At 41.8% G+C, this 18,565-nt stretch overlaps 1 protein-coding gene across 1 annotated transcript in view; it reads right to left on the bottom strand.

Moving 5' to 3' along the window:
• LOC119649719 overlaps positions 1–18,565 on the bottom strand; it is a 157,317-nt gene that overhangs the window by 14,305 nt on the left and 124,447 nt on the right. The gene's annotated exons all lie outside the window — the stretch shown is intronic.

The raw sequence follows: 18,565 nt of genomic DNA, 5'->3' as shown, positions 1-18,565 counted from the left end.
TCCTGCGAGAAATTTCTTAACTTACTAGTTAGTTGGAGTTATTACTCCAGAGTCTCTTCAGGAAAGTTCATCAAGGTCCTCCAGGTTGGCTTAGTGCTGATGATAAAATCAAAGAAAGCCTCACCTCATTCGTTGATTTCCGCGCTGGTCCGCAGTGTATGCCTTGTATTGGCATCGCAGCCTATACATAGCTGTACTTTTTTCATAACGCAATGCAGCTCTTACCAATAAGTGTTTCCGAAAAAGCTGAGGATTGAAGTAGCCCAACTCTCGTTGCATAATAATGGGACCGAAGTTGGTTTTTCCCTTCATTCTAAAGGGCTTCTAGTGGGACACTGCTCCTTAAACTATCACCAAGAGGACAGCTGGTAGCCCCGACGATTTAAAGACGGAAAAAGGAGGCGACAAGACCGCATTTTATAAACAACAGTCGAGCTTCCTCACACTTAACAAACAAATGCATTGAATAGGTCCTCCTCGATGAGGAATCTCCATTCTTAGAGTCACAAAAACTGCGCAAATATGAAACTGCAGATGACTGAATGGTACGATACGATTTTCCATGCATTGCGCAGGAGCAACAAGGTCAAAAGGCTGAGGTTCAACTTGCTCTACCATTGCATCGTCGAGAAGCTCTGAAGAAATATTTTTGTTCATTACATAATTTGGAACATAGTTAAATTTGGAAATGTATGGAATACCCCCTCTTCAAATGCAACATCCCTGATATGACTGGATAATTCACCACTATTCTTAGATTTCAGCAACTTATCATTCCCTGCTCTGCAGCAACATGCAGCACCTAAGACGATAAGTCGAAAAGTTACAAGAAGTGCAGAGAGGAGGGGCACAAATTATTGCATCTGAGACCTACAATGAATATTGTACAAGGAGAAAGAGGAGGTAGACAACTTGCACCTTGTAGGTGGTGGCAAGTCTACCGCATATAGGAAGCTAAATTGCACCGGTGAACGAAATTGATACAAACCCATCTCTACCACTGCGGGGCAGCCCAAGGCCTGCTCCCTCAAACCACTCGAAACCCGAATGGTAATGTCACTATGCTTCACTTCTAGTCCAACAAGGGAACAATATGAAGAGTTTAGTACCAGCCACGGGAGTCAACAGTTTCAAAATAATTGCTAGCGTACTATTTCAACGCGTGGATTTTAAAGTGGAGAAGCTAAATAACGAACGCCGGAGGCAAATCCTAATCGGCACCTTTATGACACCAGGTTATCTTTCACAACGTTGAAAATGGGGGAAGCAATCAAAAGCGGTTGGTTTGTCTAGGATAGTTAGTTTGTCTACCAGGACTTTCCAAAAAGAGACATCAGAGCGGCCGGTGTGCAGGCGAAAGTTCAAGGTCTCCTTTGCCTTTACTGATTAGCCTCGCTACATTCTAGCCACAAAAAAATGATCCCTTAAGATAAGCATTAAAGTGCTGAGTATTATGTTCGACCGAAGGCGGAACATCATTCAGAGCCAGGATACTGTCGGGTTCTCGTACCTTTTTTTCGCAGATCTCTTCCATCCCCTTCCTTGACAAAAATGGGCAATCCTCGGCGTCTTCCATGATGTTGACCTCAACTCAAATGGGATGCGCAGAGTATATGCACGTACAACGTGGTCCATATTTTCGGTATAAGATGAACAGAGTTTTTGCAGAAACCTAATTATCGTAGCGACTAGCTTATAATCAAGTTTCCATAGGTCCTCAACCACCTCGTTCATCATCTGCTACCGGCACTGATCTTTGCTTCTATTTATTGCGCTACGGACTCTCCTTTTATCTGATATGTATTCTGTCAATATGACGCATGTCCCGTTCTGGGCGTTTAAACATCGTGCCAAATGGCAGAGCTTATAACACTCCTTCCGCAGCTCGATAATTTCACCATCTATCAATACATATAAGGTTTATCACGGCTGAGTGTCCTCCTAGAGTGTGCTTCATAACTGTCCTCACTTTGATATTAAAAAAATTACACATCTCAAGGAAGATAAGTGTTTCTACAATAAGAGAAGCTGGGCTTGCGGTGGCAGAAGGGCTAAGTGGGGAAAATTTATTTCTAAAGGAGAGGAATTGGGTCAATTTGTGCTGAACAACTTGAAGAAAGAGGCAGTCGTGATTGCAAAAAGGAGATCAAAACACCAAGGAGTATTCTAAGTTGTTTCTGACGATTAAAATGAATAGTATTAAGGAGGCCTCAATGGAAGTAAGGTCGAAAGAGAAACGAAAAGAAGTAAAAGCATCTTGGAAGCACGACTGACAATGTTAATTAAATGGGAATTCAATTGCCACCCAGCTCCTATATGATAGAAGATCTCCACCAAGAGAGTGTAGGACCATTTGTTGACGTTTAATATCAGCTTATTCACCACATGAAAATATTTAATTTAGATCGAAACGAAACCAAACTGCCGCATAAAAAGGGGGTCATTAATAAAAAGTACGCGCAATAGGGGATCTAGTATAGAACCTTGGGGAGCTCCAGAAGAAGATAAGGAACGTGACTAGCAACCATTAAAAGATACTATGCAACGTCGACAGTATAGTTGAATAGGTTGAAGGCAAGTAGAATGACATTTCACAAAGACAAGTTGCTTTACAACTATGAGGTGACCGAAGTGCGCGGTTATCCAATCATATCTCTCGAGGATTTGTGAGCAAGGGGATAGGATTTCACTCCTGCGTTAGCATGATACTTTTTGTCTAGGATAGGGTCAGAAGAGATTGCTTACTATTTACTAGGAAAAAGTTATGAAGTCCATTGGGGCCAGGTCCGATATTGCCTGCGGCTCAAAATTTCAGCATACTAGAATAGCCTCGAAGCTTATCAAGTATTGCTTATGCACCTTTTATATCAAAAGAAGTACAAAGCCCAAAGTGTGGTAAGTGGTTTGGAATGCAAAGATTTCTTTCGTAATACATATAATAGGCAAATGTTTTCATGGATCGCTTTAATGAAACAAGTTGGTTAAGAGTACAGAATCGTGGGAGAGGAAGTGATGTAGCTAGAAAAGAGATCAGAAAAAAGGTGTCGAAAACGTTAAAAACTTGATTACATGTGGATTTGTGAGATGTTTTAGCGGAAAATTGACATCCTTCAGGGAACTTGGAACTTAATTTTTTGTCATCACAGCTCTGCAAAATTTGGTAAACAACTAAATAGTGTAAAAGATAATAGATCGATGATTCGGTGGAATAGTCAGAAATTCGCTCCTCAATTAGTTCATTTGTGCCGTTAATGAGGTCGTCCGATGAGGTAAGGAACGAAAGCATAGAAGCAAAGCCAACAAGCTTTATAGTACTGCCGCACTTATTTCAAAATGTCCGAATGCGAGTTTCTACTATTTCAGTTTTCAAACTTTGGCCGCGACAATTCTAGATGGGGAAAAGGCTACACTGAAAAAGACATTAGTAATTGCGGCACAAACTAGGCTGGTGTAGAGGTAGTCTAACACTCATGGGTGCATTGCACTGAATATTCGGCTTTACATTCCAAGAGAACGGGCTCAAAAAAGTATTGGGTAAAGGTTCAATACTTTTTCAGAATGGACGATTATGGACATAAATATGGACACTGCCCCCTCAGTCAATGTTTTTTTTAAGTTATCACGGTAAAGTTAGAATTTAGAATTTAGAAGCCCTAAAAGAACAGGAGAGTCCCCCTAACCTCGTTAAGACTTGTAGCGATCACCTCTTTTAAGAAGTAGTGGCGCTTCAAAGCGGTGCAAAGAGTTGCATTGCTAAACGTAAAAGATGGGTGCAAAATTTCATTTAACGGAATGTAGCCATCATCATCATCAGCGGCGCAATAACCGGTATCCGGTCTAGCCCCCGATAATAAGGAACTCCAGACACCCCGATTTTGTGGCGAGGTCCATCAATTCGATATCCCAAAAAGCTGTCTGCCGTTCTGGTCTACACCATCGCTCGATCTCAAGTAGGGTCTGCCTCGCCTTCTTTTTCTAGCATAAATATTGCCCTTATTGACTTTCTGGGTGGGATCATCCTCATCCATACGGATTAAGGGGCCGCAACCTATTGAGCCAGATTTTATCCACAACCTGACGGTCATGGTATTGCTCGTAGATTTCGTCGTTATGTAGGCTACGAGATAGATAGATAGATAGATTAGAGAAGTTATTTACGGTCTCAGAGTTGTAGTTTGTGGTGGCATATCGGAGGCAAGTACCACGACACCGGCGGGCAGGCTGTTTTAAGGTAAATTTGGGTATTGTATATATCGCTGCAGAGGTTACATCGAAAAAAGGTTTAGAAGAGTTTTCAACATGCTCTGAAAACCTCTATTATTATTTTTTGCTTAACGCTAGAACGTAAAACTACTTTTGCAGCACCACAGTATCACGCCCAATTGAGGAACTTGTGATTTCGCCTCACGTTGAGATTCTAGATAACTAACGGCTCACATTTCTGAGATCGGATCCACTTCCTCCTCGATAAACTCGATGACTTGATGTGGAGCACGACCAATGAAGGTCTTCGAATGCAAAATATTATCCAATTGAACTAAAATGGGCCCGAAATATTTATCCCGCTTGATCCGTTTGACTAAATTGTTTTCGCGGCCGAATTGTTCTACTTGAGCAGCTGCCTCTTGAGGCAAGACACAAATTTTCTCATGGCAAATTTTTTTTCACCATCTTCATGATAAATTCTCGGCCGATATGAATGGCATTTCCTAGTTGTTCCATTGCGTGATTCCTTTCTGATTGATTACGATCCCCAGTGAGATTTTAGTCAGTGTGAGAAGAGCTGCATCGGCGGAGAGGAATACCTTTGAAAGGGTTCTGCGATGGTTGGCGGAGTCGTCCAGCGTCTGCTTCATCCATTGTGTTTCATGAGTGTTGACTGCATTGGAGTGCGAAGTCATGAGATGGCGGGCAAGAGCACAGCAGCGTTCCGAACGCATGGGATTGGGTTTGTAGGGCATCGCCGATGATTCGATTTGGGTGCTTTCGAAAGGTTCTTCGAGTTCCAGTATGTGAAGCTAAAAATCTGAATTCAGCACGGCAATGCAGTCGTGGTGCATGCCTCCGATATGCCGCCATAGTCTTCAATCTTTATTATTCTCCTCTTCGTCTTGCCTTCATTGATGTGTAGATTCGGTCGTTTTTCCATGATGTGAATATCATCAACATAGGCCAGTTGAGTAAACTTAAGGGGGTCATCCCGTGTGAAGGTCGTTTTTTTCCCTTTTTTTAAAAATTTTTTGTGAAGAACTGGATAAAGGTATAAATGCGAATTTTTCACAATATATTTAATAATGTTTTGAGCATGCGTAGTAATTTTTTCAGCATGATAATATCGTTTGTTATTGAAATACAGAGCAACTTATCCGCCCATCTCCAAAAAAAAGGTGTTTTTCTGCTGCCACGCTAGAGGCGCTGTGATCGTCTTAAAGAAAAAATGTAAACGGCACTTTAACGTGCAGACTTAACCACAAACTAGGATTATTAAAAAATGTTAAAAACTAAATTTTTGGTGACTTGTTAAGCTTTTTTTTTGTGAATTTTGGCGTCTTTTCAAGACTTTTTTAATGAATAAAAAAAAATTACTGAATGAATCGCAATTATCCTAGTTTGCGGAGTTTCGAGAAAAACGCATTTAAAAAGTAGAATGCGATTTTCAACCATAAAATCTTAACTGACCGTTAATCTGCTATACCTAGCCCATAAACCTGAGGAAACACAGTAAGGCCTTGGCTTCAATTCTTCAATTCGCTAAAATCAGAAGTCATTCGACCGTCATTTGGACTGATAAATACGCGCTTTATTACCACGATCGATATAAACCTGACATATGACACTTTGCTGGTTTAACACTGTAATTTCCGAACAACTCCGAATATCAAAAAATCAATTTATTCTACACTATATCTAGACATAATTGATCCAAAGAATAAAATCGATTTCTCAGCTCCGACACACGGGATGATCCCCTTAAAGAGGATGGTGCCTCTTGCATTTATCTCAGCATCACGGATCACTTTCTCCTAGGCCAGGATAAGAGGACGCATGATAGGGCATTCCCTTGTCGTAGACCGTTGTTGATGTCGAATGGTCTTGAGATTGATCCAGCTGCTTTTATCTGGGTTCGCATATTGGTCAGGGTCAACCTAGTCAATCTTATCAATCAATCAATCGATTCTCTCATGGTCGGGTACAGTTTTACCCTGGCTATGCTATCATAGGCGACTTTAAAGTCGATGAAAAGATGGTGCAACTGGTGTCCATATTAGTTTTGTAGTTTTCCATCGCTTGCCGCAGAGAGAACATCTGATCTGTTGCTGATTTGGCTTGAGTGAAGCCTCTTTGGTATGGGCCAATGATGTCCTGGGCGCACGGGGCTATCCGAACTAGTAATATAGAGGAGAATATCTTATGTATGGTACGCAATAACGTGATACCTCCATAATTGTTGCTCTGTGTGATATCTCCCTTTTCATGTATGGGGCAGATAATGCCTCGTTACCAGTTGTCAGGCATTGATTCGCCTCGCGGGACCTCCAACTCACCGGTGTTCTGGTTGTTGAGCAGTTCAACCCATCGCTCAAATATGACCATTCTGTCGGAAATCAGATTTCCCTCTCTGACTCGGCAGGATGAGCATCGAGGTTTATAAGGCTTCATTCTGCTGACTTGTTGGTAAAATTTCCGCGCCTGGTGTGGTTGCCCCTGTACTTGTCGGGTTCACAGACCTGTTGGTTCTCCCAGGCTTCCTTTTCCGTCTGTGAAATTTGATAAGTCTCTGCGCTTCCGATTTCCGACTTGTGCAGCAATGTACAGAGAGGAGCCGGGCGGCGATTTCTTTCTACTACATTTTCTTTATCCCCTCCACATCCCCTAACTTTTTTAAGGAGTGGCTCCTGCGACATGTCAACGGAGCTTCTCCCTTGATATCTCTTTTTCTTTGGAAGGATAGAATTAAAAACTAAATCCTACCATTGTAGAGTGAAAATAGTCCCATTTTAAGCCGCCATGATCTTTTAAAGAGAGATGGTCACCGGAATTGTTTAACGGAGTTAAAGAGGAGGGGCTTTTCCCTTGTTCCTCGATACCCTCCCCATAAACATTTGAAAATTTAAACTTTCCCATTTGTTCAAACTAGTCAAGAATATTTGACCCAAGGTGGCAAAATTTAACCACATCTTCCATATCTGCTTGTGCAGTTCTTGTGAATTAAATTAGTCATTTGCCATCCACTAGCTCATAGGGGACTATGCAGGGAAGCTCGATATTGCAGGTAGTTGCATAGTCTGTTGAAAAGAACGAAAAACGCAGGATAGCCTTTTTGTAATCTTCATCGACGTCCTTAAAGATTGTTCAAATTATTAATTTTGAGATTTTAAATCAAGAAAAATCAATGGGTTTATTGCCGTCGCGATCTAGCTGCAAAGTTCCAAAACTAGATTGTTAACACTAATTGGGATTTGCTTGTTTAAAAGTATTGCAACCACGAGTTGTTAGTGAAAAAAGCACTTCATTTATTCGCATCACTAAATTAAACCACCGGCATAATATCTGAATTAGCCGTTATATTAATGGTTTCGTATGTTCTACTGAAAACAAATTTGCTTCTTGTATCTTGTATCTGAGCCTACAGAAGAATTGGTTAACATGATTTCCAAAAAACCACAAATTACATCCGAAAGACATTTTGAGTAGGAGATAGTCGGCAAATTAATTTCAACGGTATATCGTCCATGTCCATAAAAATTGATCTTTATGGATATGGATTCGAAAATTGAAAGAAAAGATTGAAAAAATCACAATAGCTGCGGCAACATAGTGGGAAATTTACGTAAGTGTTCTCACATCGGAAATATTCAATCTCGGCTGGAGTCAATACTCATGAAATTCAGTCTTTATTCTCCAACTGTCATTTCAAATAAACTGGAAATATTCAATTAGGGATTGGTGGCGAGAGTCCACTCCTGAAAGTTCCATTGCTCCCTCCATCAAATGATAACCTAACGCCTTCTCTGGCATCTTGGATACACTCCGAACCTAATAAATTAGCAGCTCATGTAAGCCCCCTTCAAGACGAAACCACTAGTAAAGCACATGAAATAAAGTAGCGAATTTAGTGATATTTTTGGGTCATTACCGATAGACCGTGTCGGCAAACGAACACATATGACTCTTTATTTTCCATTACCGATTTCCTTCCATGGCGGACCACACACGATACTTTGTAAGCTTCACCGAGCCCGCAGCATACTCCAGAGAAACTCTCCATAAAATACTGGATAATCAGTGACTTTCTTGCTCATTCCGTCAGTCATAATTCGTTAATAATCACAAGATAATTATCATCGATTCTGAATTTTTATTAGGAATCTTACGAGAGCACCATTTCAGTTAATTATGAATATACATGAATTTCCAATAAGAGACGAAAAAATTGTGGTGGGTCTGGGAACGAATGTGGTCTATGAATACATGCATATACAATGAGAAGAAAGAAAGACGGTCAAGTGATTATGATAATGGTTCAGACTGAAGTGATAATTACAGTAAATATTTGGCAGAGTGGCCAGAAAATATCTCAATGAAACTGGATGATAAGATCTCAGGTCGTTGTTCAAAAATCCAAGTTTTTTATAGGAAAAATAGACCCCGAATTCTTAAAAGCCTTCTCTTTCCTATTGAACGTATTCTCACTTCCACACTTCCCTGAACATCCATTATCTACCATATGTGAAGAAGAGTTAGCAGCGAAAGGTTGTTAACACAAGTTTTGAAGTAGCAATGCTCTCAGTACAAACTATTGGGAATACTAAAAGAGCTCTTTCATGAGTTTGGGCTTCCTAAGCCTGAAAACCACACCTGACTAAGTCCATATATCTCAAATCAAAAAAAGATTGAAGAAGAGTGGCTCAGATTGTTTCATATCAACATAACGACATCACGACTTACGCAACCTACAACCTATACCTCATACAAGAACTGTGGCTTGTTGGTGGGGTAGTCAGAGGCCCAAACTTCCAACATGCTGACCTGTTGTATGCCAACGGAAGTGATCGACCCCGCTCCTGCGTGGTAGTCTCGAAAAACTTCCAAGCTGATTTGGTTAACGACCTATGTGATGGCGACACCACATCGACTAGACTAACCATAAAAAGTCAACAGGGAGATAAAGAGATACTATGGTGCTCTGCGCATTTCCCCTATGACGCAAAGGACGTTCCCAGTGGAACACTCATCAGAGCTATCCAATATGCTAAAAGTAGAGGCGTGGGGGTAATAGCATGATGTGATGTCAACGTTCACCACATATGTTGGGGAAGTTCCAACATCAATGCAAGAGGATCGAGACAGCTGGAGTCTCTAGCAGGAACCGATTTGCAGATCCTTAATTTTGGTAATGAACCCACGTGGTCAGGCGAGAGATAATCGACATCACGGTGGCATCTCCTGACATCGTGGCTCTGGTCAGCAAGTGGAGAGTATCAAACGATATCATACTCTCGGATCGCAGACGCATTGATCTCGTAATGGGCATGGATCCACCTCCACTCACTCCATTTCGAAATCCGTGGAAGGCAGATTGGGTGATGTAAAAAAAAGAATTGAGCGCCCGAGCCACGATCCCTGGGAAGCGCATCATCCAATCCATTGCTAGAATGGAGAAGACAACCCAGATGATCGCAACTAGCATGAGAGAAGCTTTTAAAGAAACCTATCCACTTAAGATGCCAAAGAAGGGTAAAACACCATGATGGAACTCGGATTTGGCAAAACAGAGGAGAACGACAAGGGTGCTCCTCAATCGTGCTCTGAAGTGTGATTCAGACGCTATAAAGAGGCACAGAAAGCTCTAAAGAAGAGCATAAGATCGAACGATCATCATGGAGACGCTTTTGCGAAGAGACTAACTCTTTTGAGGTAACTTCAAAGCTGAAGCGGATTCTACACAGAAAGCGATGAAAAAACGGCAAACCATTTGCTTAAAGAGAAACTTCCCAGGCAGCACCCAAAATCTAATCTCGGGACCAACAGGTGCATACAGCCCCCAACCGAGAGACTGGAATCTGGCATGTAAAGTATTAGGTTGTTGCCAATGAAATGGCCATTTGGGTACTAAAATTTAAAACGACTGTAAAGCTTACAAAAACTTATTTTATCAAAATAGGTGCCAGTCGATTTAAAATACTTCTCCCAGCGAGAGTCGAGAGTATGTATGCCGATTTCGTAGAAGTTCAACTGTCGGGTGTTGATAAATTCGTCGAAGGCAATTTTGACAGCCTCTTCGTTCCTAAATTGTTTTTCCGCCAAAAAAGGATCAAAATGCTTAAGAAAGTGGTAGTCGGTTGGCGAAAGGTCCGATGAATATGGTGGATGCGACAGAGTCTCATACTATAATTCGTTCAACTTTTGAACCGTTGTTCTGGATACATGAGGTCGTGCATTGCCGTGAAGGAGTATCAAACCATCTCTGTTAACCCATTTCGGCCGTTGAATCTCAATTTTTGGTGCATTTCCTCGAGTTTGGCACAGTATTTCTGTGCACTTACCATTTATCCAGGTGCCAAAAAAGAATAGTGGATAACTCCAGGTGTAGACCACCAAACAGTCACCATTACCTTCTTCGGATGGAGGCTCGGTTTCAGCATGTGCTTCGGTGGCTCATCAGCATCTAGCCATTGTGCTGATCGGCGAAAATTGTCGTATAATATCCACTTTTCATCACATGTCACTATTCTATGCAAAAAGGGGTTGCTTCTCTTGCAGGAGAGTAAAGAACTGCAAATTTCCATTCGAAGCGCCATGTTTGGCTCCGTAAGAGCTGCGGTACCCATTTGTCGAGCTTTTTCATCTTTCCAAGTTGTTTCAAGTGGCGGGAAACTGTCGAATAGTGTACGCCCAGTTTCTCTGCAATGTCTCTCACAGACTGACGTTTGTCGGATTCGCCTAGAACACGCAGCTGGTCGTTATCAATCGATGGTCCTGAATGTCCACGTCGCTCACGTTGAAGGTTTACGTCGCCTCACGGGAATTTTTCGAATCACCGCCGTGTGGTTCGTTCGCTTACGGTATCAGCTCCAAATGCGCTGTTAATGTTCCTGGTCGCCTCCGTTGCTTTATGACCGAGTTTGAACTCATACAGGCAAAGTATACGCTTTTGGCTCTTTTCCATCCTTTGTTCCTTTTCATTGACTGTTATCACAACCATGGACAAAACTGAAATGACTCGTTGATTAAATGTAGGAGTTTTTATACTTCATTCTCGGACACCAACAGCGCCCACTGGTGGTGGTTTGGTACAGCAAAATCGCAACTAACTTCACTTGATTGCCAAATCGGCCATTTCATATGTAACAACCTTATAGTATCATTGCATCGAGTAAAATGGGCGTTTAACTCGTTCCATAGATACAAGTCTGCAGGTCCGGATGGCATCATTCCTGCGCTAGTAATAAAGGGAATGGATGCCCTGGGTCAACATATTCGGAATACATATTGCGCATGCCTAGCACACGCTTATATTTCAATTAACTGGCGTGATGTGAAGGTGTTATTCATTCCCAAAAGGAGGAAACCCACTTACATAGGCGCATCAGTGTAACATCTTTTCTACTAAAAGGACTAGAAAGACTACTAGATCGGTTCTTAAGGAATACACACACCCCTAAGTGGCCACATCACCATAGGCAACAAGCCTATCAGAAAGGCAAACCCACCCCCGAAAAAGGATACGCCTTAGACCCATTCATAGACATCAAAGGTGCCTCCAATTATGCCTCATTCGCGGCAATTTGTGATGCGACAAGACAGTATGAAATCGAACCGCTGCTAATCAGTTGGATCCTACACATGCTAGAGTAGAGAAAAATCCACATATCGGTCGGCAAGAAGTCTATTGAAGCACGATGTTTTAGGGGCTGCCCACAGGGAGAGGTTCTCTCTTCACTGTTATATCTTTTGGTAATTTATACCTTGCTGTGGCTCCTGGAGGACAAAAAAGTCTTCGCGCAGGCATTTGCGGGCGACCTAGCAGTAATAATTACCGCCAAGTTTGCGGACACAGTATGTGACCGCTTGAATGCAACTATACATCAAATCCACAGTTGGTGCCTCCGCAATGGACTCACGATGAACGCTAGGAAGACTGGACTAGTTATGTTCACTAGGAATGTCAGGTGGGGCAGCTATACGCTACCCACCTTAGCAGGGGCGGAAATCCATCTGGCACAAACAGTCAAATATTTAGGAGTACATTTCGACTCCAAGTTAAGTGGAAGGACCATATCCAGGAACAACATCAGAAATCCTGCGTTGCTACGGTGCTGTAGGAATGCAATAGGTAAGACCTGGGGACTTTCACCAAAACGGATACATTGAATGTATACATCCATAATAAAACCTAAGTATTACTGGAGCAATGAGTACTACACCGACTGTGGCACTTGAAGCTATCCTAAATTTATCCCCCATTCACTTGGCAGCCAATGACGCATATAGACTCGATACCATTGGGGTGTGGAAAGATGGCCAATCACACAGTCATGCGTTTATCCGGAAATTCCTTGACAAATATCCAGTAGCCCTGATGCCGACCAATCATATGGTTTCCAGATTGAAAAGACATATACTGTCGTAATCGCCGGAAGAGAAGAATGGTCGACAAATGGCCATGAGTCTTTTCAGATTAAAGAATCTTCACCGACGGGTCAGTCATTCAAGGCGGATCGGACGCAAGAGTGCTCTCGGGGAATCCGATTATAGAACTGGCCCGACCCCTCGGATAAATGACGACCATATTCCAAGCGGAGGTATATGCCATTTTACTGGCAGCAGAAGAATGTTCTTGAATCCTTACCAAAGAGCCTAGGGTCACTAGAGCAGCATTTTTCTTGCCCCTTAAGAAGTGGGACATGAAAACCCTAAACTACCATATGGTGGTTTCGGCTATGTGCAGCCAATGCGACGAGGAGGAGGAGGCGGCCCTGCACTTTTTATCCAGCTGCCCGGCCTCCTCAGATCTCAGACGAACACACCTTGCAAGGTTTTCTTAAATGAAGAATCTACACACTCTCTGCCTCTGGAGAATGTTATCATATTCGCTAAAGTCTGCGAACGCCGTAGGCGGGAAACCATTGAATAGGCGATTTACGGGAATAGTGCAATGGGCCTAACAATGGCCTGAGTGCTCGGAGCTGCGGCTCCCCCCAGTAAGCTAAACTAAACTAAACTAACTACGCAACCTACAATATCTAAAATCCCATCTGATTTCTAAACAAAGAATTGAAATTTGAGTATCCTTTCATTTGCATAAATTCTGCAAATAATATGCAACTTGCACGCCTCCATTTCTAAACGATCGACTCTTCAGACCTTTCGCATGGAATGCAGAACAAGTGGCGTAGAACAATGAAAGAATGAAAAAATTAATATGACTCAACATTTCCAATTTCAAAATACCCTGAAACAATGCATATCATATTACAATTGAAGCCAGAACAACGATTACCGGGGGTTGATAAATATTGAGCGTGTTGGCATAACCTCTTGGATATAATAACTTGCATTTGAGGAAGCAATTAAAAACACTCCGTGCAGGATAAGAAACCCTTCAAGCGGTTCGTGGGTTGGGAAATATTTTTAAAAAGGGGTGAAGGATTCATGTAAATGCAATTTGGTTCACAGAGCTTATTTTAGATCCTTATGAAATAGGTGTTTCCCTTATGGTAAACATCAAAAGTGGACCATTATTTTTTAAAAATTAGACTTATATTTCTCCCGCTTCTTTCATCTGTCTTGATGTGAGAAACCGCTAGACTTTGATGACTTATCGAAAGAAGAGGTGTTTCCACTGCAGGCGAGTATCCCTCCTGGTCATGTGACAAAGACGTCTACAAATTTATATCCTCGGCCAAATTAACGAAACTTTAAACATTAAATAAATTCATCTTCTCATGTCCACCCGCCTATCTAATTTCACACTATAGCCAGTTTACGACAATTACAGTCGATTATATTCTTGCACCAACGGCCGCATTAATTAAGTTACAAATCGATCAGATAAATAAAGAAACCTAAGCAATCATCGAAAACTATGCCTCCCGTAAGTAACACAAAACCACCCGAACAGTGCAGCGTCCGCTCTGCATTTTCAATAGTGTATACATAAATGTCTTCGTATTTCAAATATGTTTCTCTATTGTTTGCAACGATCAGTTAGGCAAAAATGCATCCGATTGTGTGTTAGCATGCAAAGTACACAGCATTCCAAAACAAAAAGTTGATAATGATCCTAGTTTTCAAAACTATATAATTTTACAATTACTAAATAGGATCCAGTGTTGCAGAAGATTTTAAGTTTGGTAGGCTTTAGGTAGAAATTTCGAAGATAAAATTATCATTAAAAAAATATTTTAAAGACTTTAATTTTTGGTAAAGTGAACTTAAGATTGAAATCAGCGAATTGCAAACAGCATGATGAAGTGATAAAAAAGTCCCCGGAAGCTAAACACTTCAGGTATGAAAGGTTTTGTGCACTCCTTTTATAAAATCATTTCAAAGTACATTTGTCCCATTAATATCACGCAATTTATATGCAAATACTATGTCAGAATATCGACTTCAGCCTGCTTCTGACAGTCAAATTCTTAGAATTTGTACGGAAGTTATGCCTTTGACTTAATATAACTTTATTAGAAATAGTGCGCTCCACGTATCTATCAAACTTGGTTGGATCATGCTAGATACTATAACCTATATTGCTGTAACATTTCATGACTCTAGGATAAACTTAAGGGGGTTTCGCAGTCAATCACCAAAAATTATAGTAATATACTATTACTCATTTTATTTGAACGGATATCGGTATGGGGGACTTTTGGGAAGCTAGGCACCATGTAGTGGCAGGTTCTAGATTCTTTTTCATATTTTTGGGCTGGGTAGTTTACGACAATAGGTCCGTCAAAGAAATGACCAATTTTCCAATTACAGGAAGGACTTGCCTACCATCCTCGATAAAATCATCAATGTGACCATAATTAGTGAGCTATATCAAAATCACTGTGGTTGCATTTGGGTGAAAGACCAAGTAGGCCAAGCAGCGCTCTGGATTTGTGGAGAACAAGCCTTCCAGGAAATAAGAGCATCGGGAAGATTGCTTCATCAGGGCCAAAGTGAAAGGAGTTGACATCTACAGCTGCTATGCTCCACACGGCGCTACACTTGCCGAACATGAGCAGATGCTGTGCACTCTTTTTTTTGGATGCAAGAGGACGATGACGAATTCATAAGAGGTGATTTTAATACATGGGCTTATGAATGGGGCAGTCGGATAACGAATGGCACAGGACGTGCTCTGCTTAAAGCGTTTGCGGAGTTAGAATCATACTGGCGAATGTTACAACCTTATACATTTTCAATGAAAAGGACCTGGGGTCTATAATTGATCTGACATATGTGAGCATAGAGCGATAGCCAGTAAGTTGGCAAATCAATGGAGATCGAGCTCGAAAAATAGTTCTCGCAGAATGCGAAGCTGGACTGCTAAAGCGGCACTCAAGTCCGACATATCCGTGTCCGATAAGGTCAGAGAAAAAGTCAAACAAATCCTCCAATAGGTGACCGAAGCTTGTGATGCTGCAAGAAGGCAATTGCTCAACTCAACTACTGGTAGAACAACAAAATGGCAAGTTTACGAGCCGCATGTTTCAAGACACGGGGGCTTCACCAGAGACTCAAAGGAAAGTCCGAAAGCGACGGTCAACACACAGGCAACTGCGTGAACGCTTAAAAGAACTGCTTGAAACGTCTTTCCGACCATGCCAATATGAACTCTTGACGTGGGTCTACAGGATGGTAATGAAAAGGTTGCGAAGATCTCCTCAGGTAATCTCCGCAAGCCGAGTAGCAGCAAGTCGAGGCGTGTGTGAAAGGAATATTCCCTGCTCAATTTCAAAAGCAAAAGTTGGTGTTGCTTCCCAATGACAACAAGCCATATGGGGACCCAGCATCAAATCGTTCGATCTACCTATTGGATGCAATTGGGAAGATGATGGATAGAGTCATCCACAACAGACTAGTACCCATCGTTCAAAGAAACAATACTTGTCGAAGCGCCAGTATGGTTATAGGCGTGCACACTCTATGGTGGATGCAATAAGCATGGTCGTGAAACTGACAAAAGGGGCCATAGTTTCTGGCCACTGTTGGCATTGGATTTCAAAAACGAATTCAACGCGGACAAGTGGAACCGAATTAAAGGGTCGTTAGTTGATATAGGTGTTCCCGGGTATTTAGTAAGTTTGGTCGAAAAATAACCTCCCAGAAAAGACTCTCTTTTATGGGAAGGATGAGGGCCCTAAAAAGTACGTCACCACAGCGGGAGTACCACATAGCTCGGTCCTGGGTCCCTTGATTTGAAATGTCATGCATAGTGGGATGCTGACTCTTCCCATCCCAGAGCGGACTACGATTGCCGCCTTTGCGGAAGATCTTACTGTGGTTCTTGTAACAAAGCACCCAGAGGATGTGGCGGCCTACGCGACGGAAAGAGCGAGAGCGGTAAGGTTCTGGCTGGAAACAGCTGGACTGACTTTGGCGGATGAGAAAACGGAACCGGTCTTAATAAGAAGTGAAAGTCGGTGGATATATCTTCGGGTCATAGGTGACTATCAGCTACCTGTGGTGATAATTAACGCCAAACTGAGCTTTAGCGAACAATTGGAATATGCATGCTAAAAGGCAGTGGGTGCCATTGTGACACTTGCAAAAACGGTGCCGAATATTAGCGGGTCGAACCATTGTCGGTGGTTGTTTCTAGCCGGAGTGATGCGATCCGTTCTGCTTTACAAGTCGCCTGTGCGGGCAGAAGCACCTGCAAACGCTTTGTAGATGAAAGCAGGTGAATTCGGTTTATTGACTGATGGTTTTGAGGGTTTGCTTTGCATTTAGATTCACATCAGATGAAGCAGTGCTGATAGTGACGAGCATAGTCCCTGCCAATATTCTAGCAAAAAAAAATGAGTGCGCTGCATCATGCATATGAAGGAATACAGAGAACACTGGGATGTAGCAAGATCAGAGTCGGATGATCTCTGACAGCGCAGATAAGAGTTTGTGGAGGGTACGTGGACGCATATGCTCAACATTAGGGTCTAGCTTGAGCGGAAACATAGTGACGCCAACTACCACATATTCAGTTCCTCACGGGACGCGGTGGTTGCTATAAGCAGTTTAGTTTTTGGTTAGAAGATTCTCCGAATTGTCCTAGATACCGGAGGATCCAGAGCATATGATATTTCACTACCAAGGTTCGCAATGGAGAGGAGGAATCTGAATCAAGCGCTGGGCAGGAGCCTGAGCCCAGAGAATGTAGTTGCGTATGTGCTGAGGTCGAAGAAGAGCAAGCTTACGGTTTCCTCCTCAATGGTAAGAACTGAGCAGAGTTGCTGAAAGAGGAAAGCGAAAAGGAGCAGAATGACGAGGGCCTATCGTAATGAAAATATTTCTGAATTTTAATTATTGAGGACCTCAAAGTTAGCAATTTTCGTATGTAAAAATCAAAGGAGCTAAGCTGTCTATCTGCCACATGCACTTCTCTCCAAAAACGATTGTATCTATTGACCCGGGGGCGAGGGGGGGGGGGGGGTAAATCCGAACCCCCCAGACAGTGAATTACATACATCCAAACGAAGGTAAGTGGCATATCGAATGAAAGGTTTAAATCAGGAAGACTGCAGGAATAAAATCATTTATTTTAAGGGACCATTCTCAAAAGTTACCCAATTGGAAATTTTGTTATTTTAATTTTTGTTTTTTTATTTTATTTTACTTTTTTGCATAGTCTTATCTTAGTTTAAGTTTTAAAATTCACTTAATTCTTTCTTTTATTTAGTTTTTATATTGATTTACACAAAATTTTAATTTTTGTCAATCTCCCTTTATTTTGGCCTATTGAAACCCCGTCGTACTACTTTACGCCCCAAGTTCATAACGTCAAACAGGTATGCACTGTTGGAAATCTGGATAACTGATGCAGGGTTTTTTGAATCATTAACTATTATGTCCATGTGCTTTTGAGCTATGTACGTAGGCTCAACTGGACTAAACTTTTAGATAGATCAGCAATGATCAGTACACCTGATTTAAGCCCCGTAACATTTTTCTGAGTCTGTGTTATGTCATTTTCGACCTCAAATACTGGATCACCCAAGGAACAACAAATTTTCAACATTCTACAATTAAAGATATTGTAATTTCCTAAACGCATACCATAGCCTGTTATTATTATTCTGTTAAGTAAAAGTCGCAACGTGTCCTTAAAGAACTATTGTGCCCCTTTTGCTGGTTATAGTGTACCTATTAATCATAGTATCTCAAGCAAGCCCATAACCGTCAGCAACTTTAGAATATTCCCCACTTTCAGATGTTTCAACTTTGCATCTGGTATTAAATATTCCCCCAGATGCCTCAACCGACTTTGCGCAAGTGTCCGACACTGTCCCAGGACGTGTATAGAGGTTTCATCACACTCCTCACAAAACCTGCAGACTGTGTCCGTAGATAACCCTAG

The sequence above is a fragment of the Hermetia illucens genome, chromosome 2, assembly GCF_905115235.1.
Source record: "Hermetia illucens chromosome 2, iHerIll2.2.curated.20191125, whole genome shotgun sequence".
Lineage (NCBI taxonomy): Eukaryota > Metazoa > Arthropoda > Insecta > Diptera > Stratiomyidae > Hermetia > Hermetia illucens.
This window is presented reverse-complemented; position numbering and strand designations above follow the sequence as displayed.